At 40.0% G+C, this 22,500-nt stretch overlaps 1 protein-coding gene across 1 annotated transcript in view; it reads right to left on the bottom strand.

Annotated features, from left to right (window-relative positions):
* igfbp2a (insulin-like growth factor binding protein 2a) overlaps nucleotides 1-22,500 on the bottom strand; it is a 51,456-nt gene that overhangs the window by 28,176 nt on the left and 780 nt on the right. The window lies entirely within an intron of this gene.

The raw sequence follows: 22,500 nt of genomic DNA, 5'->3' as shown, positions 1-22,500 counted from the left end.
TTTAAGGACAAATTTGCAGTATCAAAGTACCGAAAAGTATCAGAATAGTTTTGGTACCAGTACCGGTACATAAATATTGGTATCGGGACAACACCAGTGTGCGATGCATATTAAAGTCTGGTCACATAAAAGCAGGTGTTCTACCCTCGGTGTGTATACTCTGGCTTTTAGACCTTTTTAGACCAGTTGATCTGCCATTGTCTCTGCCCCCTTCTCCTGCATGGGGAGGTTATCAGGTGACCATGGAGGAACTGCTAGCTGTTCCAAGTCGGGATCCGGGTTGGACCAGTCCTCTGTGCATCAGTCGGTGACGTCTCGGCGCCCTGACTTGTTTACATGCAAGAGAATCCCCAGCTGGCCCTACTATGGACTGGATTCTCACATTATTAATGCTATCCATTCGGCATTTATTGCACCGGTCACCCAAGGAGGAGGGTGGGGGTCCCCACATCTGCGGTCCCTTCCAGGGTTTCACATTGTCCCCATTGGGTTGAGTTGGGTTTCCTTGCCCTGATGTGGGATCTGAGCCAGAGGATGCCGTTGTGGCTTGTGCAGCCCTTTGAGACATTTGTGATTAAGGCCTATATAAGTCAACTTTGATTGATTGATTAATAGATTGATTAATTGTTTGTATATGTGCAGACACTCTGCGAGCACGAGCGAGTTCTGAGTTACCTCGAGCCTACAAGCAATTTATTAAATATAATTAGTAACAGTCAATCAATCAATCAATCAATGTTTATTTATATAGCCCCAAATCACAAATGTCTCAAAAGGACTGTACAAACCACTACGACATCCTCGGAAGAACCCACATAAGGGCAACGAAAACTCACACCCAGTGGGACGCCAGTGACAATGATGACTATGAGAACCTTGGAGAGGACTTCAAATGTGGGCAACCCCCCCCCCCCCCCCCTCTAGAGACCGAAAGCAATGGATGTCGAGCGGGTCTAACATGATACTGTGAAAGTTCAATCCATAGTGGCTCCAACACAGCCGCGAGAGTTCAGTTCAAAGCGGATCCAAGACAGCAGCGAGAGTCCCGTCCACCAGAAACCATCCCAAGCGGAGTCGGATCAGCAGCGTAGAGATGTCCCCAACCGATACCGACGAGCGGTCCATCCTGGGTCCAGACTCTGGACAGCCAGTACTTCATCCATGGTCATCGGACCGGACCCCCTCCACAAGGAAGGGGGGGACAGAGGAGAAAAACAAAAGAAGCGGCAGATCAACTGGTCTAAAAAGGAGGTCTATTTAAAGGCTAGAGTATACAGATGAGTTTTAAGGTGAGACTTAAATGCTTCTACTGAGGTAGCATCTCGAACTGTTACCGGGAGGGCATTCCAGAGTACTGGAGCCCGAACGGAAAACGCTCTATAGCCCGCAGACTTTTTTGGGGCTTTAGGAATCACTAATAAGCCGGAGTCCTTTGAACGCAGATTTCTTGCCGGGACATATGGTACAATACAATCGGCAAGATAGGATGGAGCTAGACCGTGTAGTATTTTATACGTAAGTAGTAAAACCTTAAAGTCACATCTTAAGGGCACAGGAAGCCAGTGCAGGTGAGCCAGTACAGGAGTAATGTGATCAAACTTTCTTGTTCTTGTCAAAAGTCTAGCAGCCGCATTTTGTACCAACTGTAATCTTTTAATGCTAGACATGGGGAGACCCGAAAATAATACGTTACAGTAATCGAGGCGAGACGTAACAAACGCATGGATAATGATCTCTGCGTCTTTAGTGGACAAAATGGAGCGAATTTTAGCGATATTACGGAGTGGAAAGAAGGCCGTTTTAGTAACGCTTTTAATGTGTGACCAAAGGAGAGAGTTGGGTCGAAGATAATACCCAGATTCTTTACCGAGTCACCTTGTTTAATTATTTAGTTGTCAAATGTTACAGTTGTATTATTAAATAGAGGTCGGTGTCTAGCAGGACCGATAATCAGCATTTCTGTTTTTTTGGCGTTGATTTGCAAAAACAGTGAAAACTATGGACATTTTTAATAAAAAATAAATGTTCTATTAAACCACTAATGGTAACATAAGCTTACCACTGGTGTTCTTGTTATATTTTATGATTTAAAAAATGTTCTTTGAGCAGGTTGTAAACAGTCCCTTCAATGTGTTCTGTGTGACTAAGGTCAAAGTTAAAGTACCAATGATTGTGATACACACACTAGGTGTGGTGAAATGTGTCCTCTGCATTCGACCCATCCCCTTGTTCGTCCCCTAGGAGGTGAGGGGAGCAGTGGGCAGCAGCGGCGGCCGCGCCCAGGAATGATTTTTGGTGATTTAACCCCCAATTCCAACCCTTGATGCTGAGTGCCAAGTAGGGAGGTAAGAAGTCCCATTTTTATAGTCTTTATAGTATGACTATGAGAACCTTGGAGAGGACCTCAAATGTGGGCAACCCCCCCACCTAACGGTCTCAGGGCAGACACTCTAACCACATTGCCACTGAGAAGGTGTTCATTTTTTATAACAGCAACACATCATAGGAACGTACCTCGTTTGGAAACCGACAGCCCATATATTTTAAATCATTCATCCATCCATCCATCCATCCATTCATCCATTTTCTACCGCTTGATTCCTTCAGGAACTCTCCTGAAGGAATCAATAAGATCTATCTATCTATCTATCTATCTATCTATCTATCTATCTATCTATCTATCTATCTATCTATCTATCTATCTATCTATCTATCTATCTATCTATCCATCTAAAATACTGCAAAAGGACCATGCAATGCTTTCAGTTTGAATCTTTGTTTGTCTATTTTTGTGTGGAGTTTGCATGTTCCATTTAAGGGGCGATATGGCCTTTTTTTAATATCACCATATTTTTAGGCCATGTCACGATACACGATATATATCTCGATATTTTGCCTTAACCTTGAATGAAGACTTGATGCATATAATCACAGCAGTATGATGATTCTATGTGTCTACATTAAAACATTCTTCTTGAAACTGCATTAATATATGCTCAATTTAAACTTTCATGCAGAGAGGGAAATCACAATTGACCAAAAGTGTATTTATTAAAAAGTTATTAAGCAGTGGCACAAACATTCATGTCATTTCAAAAGACATTTTAAAACAAGCTATGAGTGCACTTTTGTGCATGATGTCACTAGGATGACATATCAAAACAACACTAAATTAAAGTTCACTACTATAATTTCAAAAAAATTAAGTGCACTTTTGTGCATGATGTCACACAAGATATTTCAATAACTGTCGAATAAAAATGGGCTGCATAATAGGAAATCAAATAGTGTATGTCCTTCGCTATGGGGTAGGTTCCTGCGGACGTGATCTCCTTCTGTTGTTGGCTATTTTTTTTTCATATGGTGTTGATGCGGAAATGGTTGCCTTGGCATTTTGTTGGTTGACATGCGGAGTTTCAAGCAGTCAGTCTTCATTCTGTAGCGCAGGGGTCGGGAACCTTTTTGGCTGAGAGGGCCATGAAAGCCAAATATTTAAAAATGTATTTCCGTAAGAGCCATATAATATTTTTATAACACTGAACACAACTAAACGCGTGCATTTTTAAGTAAGACCAACATTTCTAGAGTATAAGAGGTCTCTTATTCTTTGTAATAACATTGTTATTCTGAAGCTAACTGTGGTGGGGGCGTGGCCTGTGGGTCTGCAGCAAGCTTGGGTGTCCCAGGACCGGCCTCGAAATCAGCGACAGGTGCGTAGATGGCCCACATGGGCCTTGTTATTTAATCACCTGTCGCTCTGTTATAAGCAGCAGCCAGGAGGAGAGACGGGGTGGAGGCAGGAGCCAGAGCGCGAGCGAGAGAAAAAAATACAATTGCTGGAAAGCAACTGAGAGACTTATTGAAAAATAAAACAATAATGTAACCCTGAAAAGGGCTCTCATGTCAGTGCTTGGTGGTCTTTAGAACCCCCAGGAGGGCAAGCCCCACACTAAACAATAATAAATAAATTACTACTTACCATTAACGCAACTTCTTGAACATAAAAAAGCATGAGAATGTTTTATATTTTGAAATGTATTTTTAACACTGTGATTACAAGTGGAATGATTCATTACTTATCGTGTTAAGCAATGTCAGCTCAGATTTATCCGAGAGCCAGATGCAGTCATCAAAAGAGCCACATCTGGCTCTAGAGCCATAGGTTCCCTACCCCTGCTGTAGCGGGTGACTTTTCAAATGATGCTACAAATTAGCAGTAGCTTTTGCCCCACACTTGACAAATTACGGTTGTCTGTTCGACATATTCCCGCTTGAAGCCAAACTACCGCCAGACGATGGACCCCCTGCTGTTTTTCTTGGGAATTAATTTTTCCTTCATTTTTTACCTTCTTTCTCTCGTATTACCCCTCGCACCACAGCAAACGTTACCCATGCCGTTACCTCTCTGCTCAGCGAGGGCGTATACGTATGACGTATGTAAGAAGGTGCGCTTGTTTTATGTCCCTGTGAGGAGAGACAAGAAAGAGTGAGAAACGCCTGTAGTGTAATGCCAGCAGCTAAAAGCTGATATAGTCATTTTTTATATCGCACAGAGAAAAACCCGCGATATATCGAGTATATCAATATAAGTATATCAAAGTACCGTATTTTTCGGATTATAAGTCGCTCCGGAGTATACGTCGCACCGGCCGAAAATGCATAATAAAGAAGGAAAAAAACATATATACGTCGCACTGGAGTATAAGTTGCATTTTTGGGGGAAATTTATTTGATAAAATCCAACACCAAGAATAGACATTTGAAAGGCAATTTAAAATAAATAAAGAATAGTTAACAACAGGCTGAATAAGTGTACGTTATATGAAGCATAAATAACCAACTGAGAAGGTGCCTGGTATGTTAACGTAACATATTATGGTAAGAGTCATTCAAATAACAATAACATATAAAATAGGATATAAGTTTACCAAACAATCTGTCACTCCTAATCAATAAATCCCAGGAAATCTTCTTCCTCGATGTCGCTTCTAAACATCTCTGCCAACTCCAAAGGTATGCGCCGCTTCCTCTTGTCGTTTTCTGCTACATATTTCACTACGTCCAGCTTGTAATCTGCAGTACATGATCTCCTTTTCCGTGCCATTTTTGTTCAGCCCTTCTCAGTTTTTATAAGTGACCGCCAACGATGAAATGATCCATTTCGATAGCTACGGCAGTAGCATATAGCATATAGCAGTTAGCATTCCATTACCCACAATGCACTTCTGCCATGACCCTCCCCCGCCGAATTCTTATTGGTTGACGTGTGTGTGACGATTGCTGACATTTTCTTCGTCTCTTCCGCGAATGAGATAAATAATATTGATATTTTACGGTAATGTGTTAATAATTTCACACATAAGTCGCTCCGAGTATAAGTCGCACCTCCGGCCAAACTATGAAAAAAAACTGCGACTTATAGTTCGAAAAATACGGTAATCATTGTTGGCTCTCACAAAGTTTGCATGGTTAGCATTGTTGTTGATGGGGAAGGGATCTGCGGTTCCTACTTCAGCGTCATGGATCATGTGACTGGCTGGCTAATTATGTCTAAATATGGCTCCATGAGGTCGATACTATTTTGACGGCGTGGCGCAGTGGGATAGTGGCCGTGCGCAACCCGAGGGTCCCTGGTTCAATTCCCACCTAGTAAAAACCTCGTCACGTTCGTTGTGTGCTGAGCAAGACACTTCACCCTTGCTCCTGATGGGTGCTGGTTAGCGCCTTGCATGGCAGCTCCCTCCATCAGTGTGTGAATGTGTGTGTGAATGTGTAAATGTGGAAGTAGTGTCAAAGCGCTTTGAGTACCTTGAAGGTAGAAAAGCGCTATACAAGTACAACCCATTTATCATTTATTTATTTATATCTCTTTCCTCGCAAACTTTGTAAGTCTTTCAGTGTTATAAATCAGATGTACAGTACACGCCAAAAGTTTGCACACCCCTTCTCCTCATTCAATGCATTTTCTTTATTTTCATGACTATTTACATTGTGGATTGTCACTGAAGGCATCAAAACTATGAATGAACACATGTGGACTTATGTACCTAACAAAAAAGGTGAAATAACTGAAAACATGTTTTATATTCTAGTGTCTTCAAAATAGCCACCCTTTGCTCTGATTACGGTTTTGCACACTCTGGGCATTCTCTCGCTGAGTTTCAAGCACACCTGCATACTTACCAACCTTGAGACCTCCGAATTCGGGAGATGGAGGGGAGGGTTTGAGGTGGGCGGGGTCAGGGGGTGAAGCTTTCCGGGGGGCGGGTTTAAGGGGGAGGAAGGAGTATTTATAGCTAGAATTCACTGAAATTCAAGTATATATGGCTTCACGGTTGGAGAGGGGTTAGTGTGTCTGCCTCACAGTACGAAGGTCCTGAGTAGTCAGGGTTCAATCCCGGGCTCGGGATCTTTCTGTGTGGAGTTTGCATGTTCTTCCCGTGAATGCGTGGGTTCCCTCCAGGTACTCCGGCTTCCTCCCACTTCCAAAGACATGCACCTGGGGATAGGTTGATTGGCAACACTAAATTGGCCCTAGTGTGTGAATGTGAGTGTGAATGTTGTCTGTCTATCTGTGTTCGCGACTTGTCCAGGGTGTACGCCGCCTTCCGCCAGATTGTAGCTAAGATAGGCACCAGCGCCCCCCGCGACCCCAAAGGGAATAAGTGGTAGAAAATGGATGGATGGATGGATCAAGTATATATATATATATATATATATATATATATATATATATATATATATACATACATACATACAGTATATAATTTGTTTACACATATACACACACATAATGCTTTGCAGGCAGTAGCACAGCCTTTGAAGGAGCATAGGTATGAGCAGCATCTGTGACATTTAATTTGCAGGAAATGAGTGAGTTTAGTGTTGAATTGTTCATCCTCATTCTATTATCTGTCACTATCTTTTTTTGGACATTACTACTTGCCGTAGTTTTGAAGCAATGCATGATGGGAATCCGGATGTTGTGTGTCAGTGTATTACCGTGCCGGCCGGAATAAACCCACGCTGAGAAATAGCTCCGTGCCTTCCTACTTTATGGGTTATATATAAACCTATGGATAACGGAGACATATATAATAGTGTCCTTCTTGTTGTGTGTGCAGTTGCGCACTGTGCTCCAAAAGCCGTAAATGTTAGAACGCTGTTTATATGGAGGAAAAGCGGACGTGACGACAATCTGTCCTCACTCAGGTCCGGCTGGAAATCGGGGGAAATTTGGGAGAATGGTTGTCCCGGCACTGAAATTCGGGAGTTTCCCAGAAAATTCGGGAGGGTTGGCAAGTATGCACCTGTGAATTAAAAACAATTTCAGGTGACTACCTCTTGAAGCTCATCAAGAGAATGCCAAGAGTGTGTGAAAAAGTAATCAAAGCAAAGGGTGGCTATTTTGAAGAGACTAAAATATATGTTAATATAAGTTATTTCAGCTTTTTTGTTAAGTACATAACCCCACATGTGTTCATTCATAGTTTTGATGCCTTCAGTGACAATGTACAATGTAAAAACCGTATTTCCTTGAATTGCCGCCGGGGCGCTAATTAATTTAAAACCTTTTCTCACTCCGGCGTTTACCAAAGGCATGCGGTAAATTTAGGCCTGCGCTTATAAATTTGAGTGTGATGTAAGGATACCATCATGAAAAGCACATATAGTAAAAAAAACGTTACTATGGTCTTACCTTTACTTCTAAATGAAATCCATGCGCAGCTCCTTCTGATCAAAAGCATTGATAACTTGTTTATAGAAGTCTTCCTTATCTTTCTTCAGTTTTAAAAGTCTCGATGGAGATCTTCCTTTATTACCTCATGCTTCGATTTAAAGTCTATTTGAGAAAACTTTTTTTTTTTGAGATATGTAATCCTCCATGTTAAAAGTGCAAGCGAGAGGGGAAAAAAACGATCGCTGCTCACTCTTGCTGCTTGTTTTCACTTCTTCTGCAGCCAAGTAGTCGCAAGAAGGATCACTAGCGCCCTCTACCACCAGGAGGCGGGAGTCATTTAATGACTCATATTTGACACACGCAGCTACGGTATATTAATAAAACATAGCTGCTTACTGTTCTTTTTAGCATATTCAATAGCTTGGACCTTAAATCCTACTGAATAGCTCTTAATCTTCTTCCCTTTATGCGATTGAAAATGATTGAAATCAGCCTCCTCCATTTTGAAAATGATGACAGGTGAAGTGTTACTCGTGACGTGACGAGTTTGACCCGGCGGAAATTCTAAGCATATGCTAATTATTTGGGCGAAACGAGTTTGACCCGGCGTTAATCTTGAGCCGACGGTAATGCTAAGCATGCGCTAATTATTTTGCGAAACAAGTTTTACCCGGCAGTAATTCTAGGCAGGCGCATACTATATATCAGACGGCAATTCAAGGAAATATGGTAGTCATGAAAATAAAGAAAAGGCATTGGATGAGAAGGTCTGTCCAAACTTTTGGCCTGTATTGTATGATAATAGCTTCAAAATAGAAGCAAATAGGTTTTCCATTCTACTGGCACTTTAAAAGGGAACATTATCACAATTTCAAAAGGGTTAAAAACAATAAAAATCAGTTCCCAGTGGCTTGTTGTTTTTTTCAAAATGTTATCGGTCTCGGAATATCCCTAAATAAAGCTTTAAAGTGCCTTATTTTCGACTCTGCGAAGACACTGGCCATTTCCCTGTGACGTCACCCAGTGCTGCCAATGTAAACAAAGAATGGGAATACCACAGCAAGATATAGCGACATTAGCTCGGATTCAAACTCGGATTTCAGCGACTTAAGCGATTCAACAGATTACGCATGTATTGAAACAGATGGTTGGAGTATGAAAATATTGAAGAAGAAACTGAAGCAATTGAGCGAATAGCTATTGACGCTATTCATAGCCATAGCATGGCAGAATAGCTGCGTTAGCATCGCCGGTAAAATGTGCGGACCAAACGATCAGGACTTTCGCATCTTTTGACACTGGAGCAACTTAAATCCGTCGATTGGTAAGTGTTTGTTTCGCATTAAATGTGGGTGGAAGGAAACGTAATATAGTTGCAAATGCATCTACAGGTTATCCATACATCTCTGTGCCATGTCTGCTTTAGCACCGCCGGTAAATAGCATGTTAGCATCGATTAGCGTAGCATGTTAGCATCGATTAGCTGGCAGTCAACATCAACAAAACTCACCTTTGTGATTTCGTTGACTATCGTTGCAAATGCATTTGCAGGTTATCCATACATCTCTGTGCCATGTCTGCTTTAGCACCGCCGGTAAATAGCATGTTAGCATCGATTAGCGTAGCATGTTAGCATCGATTAGCTGGCAGTCAACAACAACAAAACTCACCTTTGTGATTTCGTTGACTATCGTTGCAAATGCATCTACAGGTTATCCATACATCTCTGTTCCATGTCTGCTTAAGCACCGCCGGTAAATAGCATGTTAGCATCGATTAGCGTAGCATGTCAGCATCGATTAGCTGGCAGTCAACATCAACAAAACTCACCTTTGTGATTTCGTTGACTATCGTTGCAAATGCATTTGCAGGTTATCCATACGTCTCTGTGCCATGTCTGCCTTAGCATCGCCGGTCAAATGTGGAGACACTCTGGCACATTCAATGGGGGTCTGGCGGCAGACACTTTCGCATCTTCGGGCCAGTGGTGCAACTTGAATCCCTCCCTGTTAGTGTTGTTACACCCTCCGACAACACACCGACGAGGCATGATGTCTCCAAGGTTCCAAAAAATAGTCAAAAAAACGGAAAATAACAGAGCTGAGACCCGGTGTTTGTAATGTGTTGAAAATGAAAATGGTGGGTGTGTTACCTCGGCGACGTCACATTCGGACGTCATCGCCTCCAGCGCGATAAACAGAAAGGCGTTTAATTTGCCAAAATTCACCCATTTAGAGTTCGGAAATCGGTTAAAAAAATAGATGGTCTTTTTTCTGCACCATCAAGGTATATATTGACGCTTACATAGGTCTGCTGATAATGTTCCCCTTTAAGTTGAGGTACTAATGTAAATATGATCAGGTTTTTGATGGTTTTTCAGCTTGAGAAGGACATGAAAAAAGTCTGTCCCCAAGTGGGGAGAATGACAGAAACTCAATGAGAACCACCGGTCGAGAGTTTGCCATGTTCAGTGGTTTCGTTCCGCTCCACGAGTCAGGCGCCACGATAAGTCTGACGGGGGACATACTTTAAAACCAGTAGAAATCACAACCCCGGCTGGCTTCACTGCACACTCATTGACTCAGCGCCTCAAAATCAGCCAAATAATGAGGCTGTTGACTTTTCCTCTTCACGGTGACCTGTCCTTGTACAAACACAAAAGCCCATGAGGCTCACTGGTGTCTTCCTGCACACACAGCCGGCCCATTTTCTAGGTAGGCCGCAGTGTGTGATTACCGCAGGTCAAAGCCTAAAGTCCAGCTTTTCCAAACAATGCAACATTCCTCCTGCTGTCTCTCGGCTCTCTCCGCTCCCTCAAAGAAAGGTCAACATCAACTTTTGGATGTTTTCGCCATCCAAGGACTGCAGATTATGGGAATTCTGGCCACTACCTTGCTTGCTGAATGAAAGGCAGATTCATGTCGATCAGGGCTGGGCAATTATTTTGACTCGGGGGGGCACATTTAGAGAAAAAAATGTGTCTGGGGGTCGGTATATCTATTTTTAGGAACACTAATATACAAAACCCCTTTCCATATAAATTGGGAAATTGTGTTAGATGTAAATATAAACGGAATACAATGTTTTGCAAATCATTTTCAACCCATATTCAGTTGAATATGCTACAAAGACAAGATGTTCAAACTGATAAACTTTATTTTTTTCTTGCAAATAAAAATTATCTTTGAATTTCATGGCTGCAACACGTGCCAAAGTAGTTGGGAAAGGGCATGTTCACCACTGTGTTACATCACATTTTCTTTTAACAACACTCAAACGTTTGAGAACTGAGGAAACTAATTGTTGAAGTTTTGAAAGTGGAATTCTTTCCCATTCTTGTTTTATGTAGAGCTTCAGTCGTCGGGGTCTCAGTTGTCGTATTTTACGCTTCATAATGCGCCACACATTTTCGATGGGAGACAGGTTTGGACTGCAGGCGGGCCAGGAAAGTACCCACACTATTTTTTTACAAATCCACACTGTTGTAACACGTGCTGAATGTGGCTTGGCATTGTCTTGATGAAATAAGCAGGGGCGTCCATGAAAAGGATGGCGCTTAGATGGCAGCATATGTTGTTCCAAAACCTGTATGTACCTTTCAGCATTAATGGTGCCTTCACAGATGTGGAAGTTACCCATAATGCACCCCCATACCATCACAGATGCTGGCTTTTGAACTTTGTGTCAATATCAGTCTGGATGGTTCGCTTCCCCTTTGGTCCAGATGACACAATGTCAAATATTTCCAAAAACAATTTGAAATGTGGATTCGTCAGACCACAGAACTTTTTTCCACTTTGCATTGGTGCATCTTTGGGGGAGGAATCTTTTTTTTTTTTTTTTCTTTGTCATGAAAAAGGGACTTTTTTGTCATGAAAAAAATAGTTTTTTTGTGGTTTGTGCACTAATTGTAATAGTATATTGTGTTATTTATGTTGATTTAATAAAAAATAAAAACATTTTTTTTAAATGTTTTTTTTTTTCTTTGTCATGAAAAAGGGACGTTTTTGTCATGAAAAAAATATTTTTTTGTGGTTGGTGCACTAATTGTAATAGTATATTGTGTTATTTATGTTGATTTAAAAAAAATAGAAAGAAATAAAAAAATAAAAATGTTGTTTTTTTTCTTTGTCATGAAAAAGGGACGTTTTTGTCATGAAAAAAATAGTGTTTTGTGGTCGGTGCACTAATTGTAAGTGTATATTGTGTTATTTATGTTGATTTAATCCAAAAAAAAAAAAAAATTGTATTTAATTTTTTTTTTAAATAAAAATTAATAAAAAAATATTCTGCGGCCCGGTACCAATCGGGCCCGGTGTTTGGGGACCACTGGTCTACGTAACATGTGGTGATATTTTTTTGGTCAAAATGTTGCATTGATTATATTTTAAAGATAATTTTCAAGCCTCTTCAGGATGCGGCATTTTTTGGGCGGTATTTATACGTGCCTCCACTTCGACAGTGCCCAGCAACACAATACATAGATACAATGTTGATTATACATACATGTCCTTTAAAACTGACTTCGAAACAACCATCCAAGGTGAACCCGATTATGATTAAACATTAAAAAGCATGTTGTTCCAACGTTAGGTTTGAGTTGCTCAATGTCAGGACCTAATTCTACAAATTCTAAACTCTGTTTTAGTGACTTGTGCCTGCTGGATATTCTTCTCCCAGTCAGCCATGTTGTAGTTTTAGCGCTTCTATATGGAATCTACTGACATAAATACGTTGTAACTATATGCTACTTTGTATTAGGAATGGCAACAGCGGAGTAAGCATGTGCATGTACGAGCCAGTCTGCCCCACAACAAGATAAAGAAAATGAAGGACCTTATTGTTTTAAAGCGTCTGAATACAATGGTGGACCTGCGCAAAGCACTTCGAGTAAATTTCTAATATATATCGAGATATCTGCTAATGTTATACTGGGGAAAAAGTCAGGTGTTGTGCAAATCCCAAACGGCTCGTTTGTAGGACAAATGCAGAAAGGCCAGATTTTTTAAATAAATATTTTCTGCAATGCCTCTGTGGTTTGAGTTCAAATTTTCGGGACTTATGCAGGTTCCATATACGCAAAAGTAGGTACCAATAGGTAAGAAAAGTTGGTTTTGCAAGGTAGGTCCCCTTTAAAGGCCTACTGAAACCCACTACTACCGACCACGCAGTCTGATAGTTTATATATCAATGATAAAATATTAACATTGCAACACATGCCAATACGGCCTTTTTAGTTTACTAAATTACAATTTTAAATTTCCCGGGAGTTTCGTCTTTGAAACGTTGTGTAATGATGACGTGTACGCAAGACGTCACGGGTTTTTAGGAAGTATGAGCGCTGCACACACACACAGTTAAAAGTCGTCTACTTTAACGGCATAATTACACAGTATTTTGGACATCTGTGTTGCTGAATCTTTTGCAATTTGTTCAATTAATATTGGAGAAGTCACAGTAGAAAGATGGAGTTGGGAAGCTTTAGCCTTTAGCCACACAAACACACGGTGATTCCTTGTTTAAAATTCCTGGAGGTGAAACTTTCCTATGGATCAGAGCGCGGTCAAGCGAACATGGATCCCGACCACATGTCAACCAGCAGGTTTTGGTGAGAAAATCGTGGTCAGAGTCAGTTCTTACCGGAAAAAAGCTGAGTTTGTGCCGTCCATAGCTGCCGTCGACTAATTAGCTAATTTTACTTGTTTTGGAAATTCTTGACAGGCCAAATTTCCTTGTTTTATTGGCAAATAATTTTTCTTAATTCAAGTAAAATACCTACAATTTTTGTATTTTTTTAGTCTTGTTTTTAAACAATAACTTTTTGCAGTGTGATGTGTTCATCGTGTGAGGCAATGCGGGTTAAACAATAAAAATAAATAACGGTTTGAATTGGTCCAGGTTATCGGGGACTGTCATTACAGACGGACAGGTGTCACCATGTGATTGCAGCCAGGCACGTAAGAAAACCCTCGTCACCATGGCAACGTTTCTGTCGCTTTCACTCATTTGCCGCTTTTCCACTAATGCAGGGGTAGGCAACCCAGAACGTTGAAAGAGCCATTTTGGACCCAAATAACACAACGCTAACACCAACATTAAACTTTCATATTAAAGGCCTACTGAAACCCACTACTACCCACCACGCAGTCTGATAGTTTATATATCAATGATGAAATATTAACATTGCAACACATGCCAATACGGCCTTTTTAGTTTACTAAATTACAATTTTAAATTTCCCAGGAGTTTCGTCTTCGAAACGTCCTGTAATGATGACGTGTACGCAAGACGTCACAGGTTTTTAGGAAGTATGAGCGCTGCGCACACACACAGCTAAATGTTGTCTGCTTTAACGGCATAATTACACAGTTTTTTGGACATCTGTGTTGCTGAATCTTTTGCAATTTGTTCAATTAAAATTGGAGAAGTCACAGTAGAAAGATAGAGTTGGGAAGCTTTAGCCTTTAGCCACACAAACACACGGTGATTCCTTGTTTATAATTCCTGGAGGTGAAACTTTCCTATGGATCAGAGCGCGGTCAAGCAAACATGGATCCCGACCAAATGTCAACCAGCAGGTTTCGGTGTGAAAATTGTGGTTAAAAAGTCAGTTCTGAGGTTGTACCGTCCATAGCTGCCGTCGACTCCCCTGAGACACATGGCGTCAAGACACCCGTGGAGACACCCTTCCGACTATCAGGTACTATTTAACTCACTAAAACACTAGCAACACAATAGAAAGATAAGGCATTTTCCAGAATTAACCTAGTAAATGTGTTTAAAAACATCGGCATCCGTCCCAATGCAATCGTGTTTTTTTTTTTTCTAGTCCGTTGCTATCAATATCCTCAAACACGAATCTTTCATCCTCGCTCAAATTAATGGGAAAATTATCGCTTTTTCGGTCCGAATAGCACGTTTTGTTGGAGGCTCCCATTAAAAACAATGTGAATACGTGAGGAGCCATCAAACATGTGACAGCATCGTCTGCGACTTCCGGTAGAGGCAGGGCTTTTCTCTTAGCACTGAAAGTTGCGAACTTTATCGTCGATGTTCTCTACTAAATCCTTTCAGCAAAAATATGGCAATATCGCGAAATGATCAAGTATGACACATAGAATGGACCTGCTATCCCCGTTTAAATAAGAAAATCTCATTTCAGTAGGCCTTTAAATGTAAATTATCAAATTATCTTTGTCTATAAACCAGATTTACTTGGTTTGAATCCTGGACGGAATCGATTTTGGTTAGATTTAAATGGATGTTTTAATTCTATTAAACATTTTATAAATTATTTTTTCATTGTTACTTACACATGGATTCATTTTAGTAAAAATATGCATTAAAATTAATTCAATTTTGATTAAATAAAAAAAAAAAACAATACTATAAAAGTAGTTTCACATTCATATAAAAAAAGTGAAAATATTTTGTAATTGAGGTAATTTGTAATCCAAATAAAAGTCTGCTTTGAGTATAACCTGCAGGGTGGCTCTGTTAAAGAAAATGTTATTGTCAATGCACATATGGTATATGGCACCACCTCATGTAATATTCACATTGAAAAAAGACTAAATTATTAATAATATTTCAGAATAATTCCCACACTGTAAACCGGAATGCTCAAAAATAATTGATTAGAATAAGCAGTGTAAACTTGAAAAGTTGTTAAAAGTTGTACTTACTTAAAATTGTGTTTGAGTAACATTTTCCTTCTTTTTAAGTTTATAACACTTGTTGTTGTTATGATCTGCTGCCCGGATCATATTATGTTTTGGTTTTACGTCTTTTTTGGTATTATGTTCTTCTAATGTTTGCCTTAGTTCCTGGTGGCACTTCCTTGTTTATTTGGTCACCGTAGTTACGCATTAGTTTCACCTGCCTCTTGTTTTTGACGCGCACCTGCCTCGTGATTACCACCTTGATTTAAGCCTGCCGTCTTTGTTCATTCTTTCTCGCTTCCTAGTTTGTGTTATATGCGGTTTGTGTTAAACACAACAAGTGACGACTCGGTTTCTGTATTCTGTAATTGCTGGCTTTCGCACTATGCCTTTGTTTTCCTCTAACTCATGGGTGTCAAACTCTGGCCCGCGGGTCAAATGTGGCCCACCGTGTAATTTCATTTGGCCCTTGAGGCAATATCTAATTAACATTAAAGCTGGCCCGCCGGTATTATACAACTGCGGTGCCGCTTTAACACCGCATTCACCGCTAATACTCATACTTGCCAACCTTCCCGATTTTCTCGGGAGACTCCCGAAGTTCAGTGCCCCTCCCGAAAATCACCCGAGACAAGCATTCTTCCGAATTTCTCCCGGTTTCCCCCAAGACAACTATATTGCCTTAAGGGCACTGCCTTTAGTGTTCTCTACAACCTGTCGTCACGTCCGTTTTTCCTCCACGTCCGGTCACATAGTATTTACGGCTTTTACATACACATAAGTGAATGCAAGTCATACTTGGTCTACAGCCATACAGGTCACACTGAGGATGGCCGTATAAAGAACTTTAACACTGTTACAAATATGCGCCAAACTGTGAACCCACGCAAAACAAGAATGACAAACACATTTCGGGAGAACATCTGCACCGTAACACAACATAAACACAACAGAACAAATACCCAGAACCTTGCAGCACTAACTCTTCTGGGGCACTACAATATACACCCATGCTAACCCCACTCCCTAGCTTGTTCAATATTCAATGCAAAACTTGTTTGGGTCTTATTAAAAGGTTAATTTGTTCAACATTGGCCCGCGGCTTTGTTCAGTTTTAAATTTTGGCCCACTCTGTATTTGAGTTTGACACCCCTGCTGTAAACCGTAATGCTCAAAATAATTGATTAGAATAAGCAGTGTAAACTTAAAAAGTTGTTAAAAGTTGTACTTACTTAAAAATGTGTGTGAGTAACATTTTCCTTCTTTTTAAGTTTATAACACTTGTTGTTTTTATGATCCGCTGCCCGGATCATATTATGTTTTGGTTTTAAGTCGTTTTTGGTATTATGTTCTTCTAATGTTTGCCTTAGTTCCTGGTGGCATTTCCTTGTTTATTCGGTCACCATAGTTACGCATTAGTTTCACCTGCCTCTTGTTTTTGACGCGCACCTGCCTCGTAATTACCACCTTGATTTAAGCCTGCCGTCTTTGTTCATTCTTTCTCGCTTCCTAGTTTGTGTTATATGCGGTTTGTGTTAAACGCAACAAGTGACGACTCGGTTTCTGTATTCTGTAATTGCTGGCTTTCGCACTATGCCTTTGTTTTCCTCTAACTCATGGGTGTCAAACTCTGGCCCGCGGGCCAAATTTGGCCCGCCGTGTAATTTCATTTGGCCCTTGAGGCAGTATGAAATTAACATTAGAGCTGGCCCGCCGGTTTTAAGACCGCACTCACCACTAATACTCATACTTGCCAACCCTCCCGATTTTCCCGGACTCCCAAATTTCAGTGCCCCTCCCGAAAATCTCCCGAGGTAAACATTCTCCCGAATTTCTCCCCATTTGGGGGTGTGCATTAACGGCACTGTCTTTAGCATCCTCTACAACCTGTCGTCACGTCCTCTTTTCCTACATAGAAATAGCGTGCCAACCCAGTCACATAATATATGCGACTGTTACACACACACGCACACAAGTGAATGCAAATCATACTTGTTCAACAGCCATACAGGTCACACTGAGGGTGGCCATATAAACAACTTTATCAATCTTACAAATATGCACCACACAGTGAACCCAAACCAAACAAGAATAACAAACACATTTCGGGGGAACATCTGCACCGTAACACAACATAAACACAACAGAACAAATACCCAGGACCCCTTGCAGCATTAACTCTTCCGGGACGCTACAATATAGTCCCCCCAAGCAATAATTAACATTTTACTCATGCACTTTCTCTTGCTACTTCAAGGCTTGAATGTTTGATTATTTTTGTTATTGTTATTTTATTTGCAAATGTATTATTAGCCTGTGGAATAAGTTTATTTTGATATTTACCTCAGAGGGCTGCAAATAGAAAAGAGGCATTCAATTTTTATTTAAATATTATTTGATATGCCAATGATATTTTTTTATTATTAATATTATTATTTAAAACTTGATTTTACATGTCACTATAAAGTTATGTAAGCCTTGCTTGTTCAATATTCAATGCAAAACTTGTTTGGGTCCTTATTAAAAGGTTAATTTGTTCAACCTTGGCCCGTGGCTTTGTTCAGTTTTAAATTTTGGCCCACTCTGTATTTGAGTTTGACACCCCTAGTAGTTTTTGTTTTGCCTTTTTGTGCCTAGTGCAAGTTTTTCTGTTTCTTAGTCTGTTTTAAGTTTTAATAAATCAGTATTTCTTACCTTCACGCTGCGTTCGAGCCCGAACTGCATTCTGAGAGAACACACCCGCATCACAATGCCAGCAACCCGTCACCGTTGTTTTTAATTAATATTAACTTGTTTACAGATTATGTAACTGCTACTTAAAATGATACTTAAAACTGAGTGGATTAAACATAATTATGTCTTATTTTGAAAGAACAAATCAATAAATAAAGAATAAATTAAGAATCAATCAAATGCATTATAGATTTGTATTGTTATTATACTCTGTGTGTGCACCAATATATTCTCTGTGTAATTTGATTTTTTCTGACACCAATTGTATCTTATAACTGTTGTCAGTATTAGTTTATTTGGGGAAAAAGGCTACTTTTAATAAAACAAGAAACATAACAACAAGTCAGTCTTTTGAACGGCTCTTTGAAAGGAACTGCTCTTTCAAATCCAGCTCCCTTTAAAGCAGGGGTTTATACTCATTTTAGATGGGGGGGGCCACATGGAGAAAAATCTACTCCCAAGTGGGCCGGATTGGTAAAATCACGGCACGATAACTTAACAATAAAGACAACTTCAGGTTGTTTTCTTTGTTTATGAATAGAACAAGCACATTCTGAACATGTACAAATCATAATGTTGTTGGGGTATCTTTATTAGTCGTTATTTATACTTTCGGAATAAATGATGTGGTAATGTTTATTAGTCAACTCATTGGTGATACTTTTCAATCTATCAAGATGAAAAAAATATATATCAAACTCAAATTAAAGGATTTTATTCATGTAGTTTGCTCATTTTCCTCGACTGGTGCACAAACATCATGTGGTTTATTTTGTACATATAAAGCATCATCTACAAAGATACAAAGAATTGCTATTGCGACATCTAGTGGACACATTTAGAACAGCAGTTTATTTCATTGAAAAATTTCAGGTTTGTTTTTATACTTTGCAAACTCATCCCGCCGGCCGGATAAAACCTGTTCGTGGGCCTGATGCCATACGTTAAAGAGTCATCAATCCCAATTTCTAGATCAGACCTGGGCAAATTAAGGCCCGGGGGCCACATGTTAATCTTTTCAATCCGGCCCGTCGGACATTCCCAAATATTTTGTTTTAGATCTTTAAGATGGAAACTGTAGCTGCCATTATTAAGTGCAGAGATGTTTTTAATAACCGTAAGCCTTGAACTATACAAAGTATTTCAATGGTTGGAATCTGCGCTTATGGATGATATACCAGTTACTATGGTCATCTAATTAGTTACTATGGTAATCTAATTAGTTACTATGGTAATCTGCGTCACAGCAGCTCAGACGAGGCACCAAGCAGTGTGGATGGGAAGCGTTTCCACAGACGTGGAAGGAGATTTTCACAACAAAGTTCAAAAGCTTAGTGATGTATCAGATATATCAGATTGTAGGTGGTTTTGTTTTGTAATCTTCGTTCATATTTCACTATTTGTTGCGCTTCACTTGATTGTAAAATATGTCAATCAAAAGGGGGTGTGACATTCATATTTTGTCAATATTCAGTATTTTATCGAACATAGAAACATGTAAAATTCCATTACGTTTTTTAAGGCGGTCTGTCATAACGTTTTTAGGCATTCAATCAGACATTATTGGGAATTTTTGTATTAGAGTCCCTAAAAATAGATATACTGGCCCCCAGACACATTTTTTTCTTTAAATGTGGCCCCCGAGTCAAAATAATTGCCCAGGCCCTGTTCTAGATCATTGGTTCTCAACCTTTTTTCAGTGATGTACCCCCTGTGAACATTTTTTTAATTCAAGTACCCCCTAATCAGAACAAAGCATTTTTGGTTGAAAAAAAAAGAGATAAAGAAGTAAAATACAGCACTAAGTCATCAGTTTCTGATTTATTAAATTGTATAACGGTGCAAAAATATTGCTCATTTGTAGTGGTCTTTCTTGAACTATTTGGAAAAAAAAGATATGAAAATAACTAAAAACTTGTTGGAAAAGTGAAAAGTGATTCAATTATAAATAAAGATTTCTACACATAGAAGTAATCATCAACTTAAAGTGCCATCTTTGGGGATTGATGACTGCACCTGGCTCTCAGATAAATCTTAGCTGACATTGCTTAACACGATAAGTAGTGAATACTTCTACTGGTAATCACAGTGTTAAAAATAACGTTCAAAATATAAATCATTCTCATGCATTTAATCCAGTGGTTCTCAAACTTTTTTTGTCATCCCCCACTTTGGACAAGGGGGAGTTTTCAAGCCCCACCTGCCCCCATCGCCATAACAGAACGCTAATGCCAAGCTTAACATTTTCAAATTTATTGAACATCAAGTAACATTCAAGTCAGGGTTTCCCACACATTCATTTATTTGTTGCGGCTCGCCACGAAAGAATTACGGCCACCACAAATAAAACAATTTGGCTTCTGACTCGCTTGACCGCTCATAAAAGCAGTGGGACTCTGTCTGTGAATGGAGCTTGTAGTTACATATTATATAAATATGTAAATATGATATAAATATGTATATAAATATGTACATAAAGTGGTGTAATTATATTCCAACTCCGAGTTCTTCTTGGTCATTGCCGCCGCAAGAATATAAATAAATAAATGATAAATGGGTTGTACTTGTATAGCGCTTTTCTACCTTCAAGGTACTCAAAGCGCTTTGACACTACTTCCACATTTACCCATTCACACACACATTCACACACTGATGGAGGGAGCTGCCATGCAAGGCGCCAACCAGCACCCATCAGGAGCAAGGGTGAAGTGTCTGGCTCAGGACACAACGGACGTGACGAGGTTGGTACTAGGTGGGAATTGAACCAGGGACGCTCGGGTTGCGCACGGCCACTCTCCCCACTGCGCCACGCCGTCCCAATATATGTTATATATTAATAAAACAATTTTTTAAAGTGAAATTCCCTCCCGTTCCTCGCGCCCCACCTGTCATGTCTCTATTCCCCACAGGTGGGGCCTGCCCCACACTTTGAGAAACGCTGATTTAATCCAACCATCCGTTTTCAACCCCACTTGTTCAAGAAGTCGCATTTATGGTAAGAAGTATTTTATTTATGGTTGTCTAGCTTCAGAATAACAATGTTATTAAAAAGAATAAGAGACTTATTATCCTCTAAAAATGTTGGTCTTACTTAAAAATGCACACATTTAGATGTATTCAGTGTTAAAAAAAAACAAAAAAAACTATATGGCTCTGACGGAAATACTTTAAAAAATATTTGGCTTGTATGGCTCTCTTAGCCAAAAAGGTTCCCGACCCCTGATCTAGATTCATGAACTTAATTCTAAACATTTCTCGGTATAGCTCAGTTGGTAGAGTGGCCATGCACGCAACTTGAGTGTTGCAGGTTCGATTCCCGCTTCCGCCATCCTAGTCAATGCCGTTGTGTCCTTGGGCAAGACACTTTACCCACCTGCTCCCAGTGCCACCCACACTGGTTTAAATGTAACTTAGATATTGGGTGTCACTATGTAAAGCGCTTTGAGTCACTAGAGAAAAGCGCTACATAAAATATAATTCAGTTCAAAAAAGAAATCTTTAACATCAATATTTATGGGACATGTCCACAAAAAAATCTAGCTCTCAACACTGAATATTGCATTGTTGTATTTTTTCTTCACAGTTTATGAACGTATTCATATTTTGTCGAAGTATTATTCAATAAATATATTTACGAAAGGACTTTTGAATTGTTGCTATTTTTAGAATACTTGTAAAAAAAAAATCTTACGTACCCCTTGGCATACCTTCAACTACCCCCAGGGGTACGCGTACCCCCATTTGAGAACCACTGTTGTAGATCATTGCATGAAAGTTGACATTGTAATATATGAAATATTCAAATATGTATGAAAATGTGTAGGAACATTTTAAAAAGTGCATACAGCATACGTAACTGATGGTTGATGTGTACTATGGCTGTGAGTTGTTGTTGGGTTTTTTTTTTGGTTTTTTTCCCTTGGCCTCAGTCTGCACCCCCACTCCAGGGCCCAGGCTAAGACCGATTTTTTATTTTTATTTTTTTATTTTATTTTAATCTTCTATTCTTTTCTCTCCCCCCCCCCCCCCCGCCCACCCCCCACCCCATGTTTACCTGTATGTCATATTTTGTGTAAGGGGCGCTGGAAGCCGGCAGCCCCGTCAGCGATCCTGTTCTGTCTCCCTGTAATGTTTGTCTGATCTTGAATGGGATTGTGCTGAAAATTGTAATTTTCCCGAAGGAACTCTCCTGACGGAATAAATAAAGTACTATCTAATCTAATCTATCTAAGGGACGGCGTGGCGCAGTGGGAAGAGTGGCCGTGCGCAACCCGAGGGTCACTGGTTCAAATCCCACCTAGAACCAACCTCGTCACGTCCGTTGTGTCCTGAGCAAGACACTTCACCCTTGCTCCTGATGGGTGCTGGTTGGCGCCTTGCATGGCAGCTCCCTCCATCAGTGTGTGAATGTGTGTGTGAATGGGT

The sequence above is a fragment of the Nerophis ophidion genome, linkage group LG27 (assembly GCF_033978795.1).
Source record: "Nerophis ophidion isolate RoL-2023_Sa linkage group LG27, RoL_Noph_v1.0, whole genome shotgun sequence".
Taxonomy (NCBI): Eukaryota; Metazoa; Chordata; class Actinopteri; order Syngnathiformes; family Syngnathidae; genus Nerophis; species Nerophis ophidion.
This window is presented reverse-complemented; position numbering and strand designations above follow the sequence as displayed.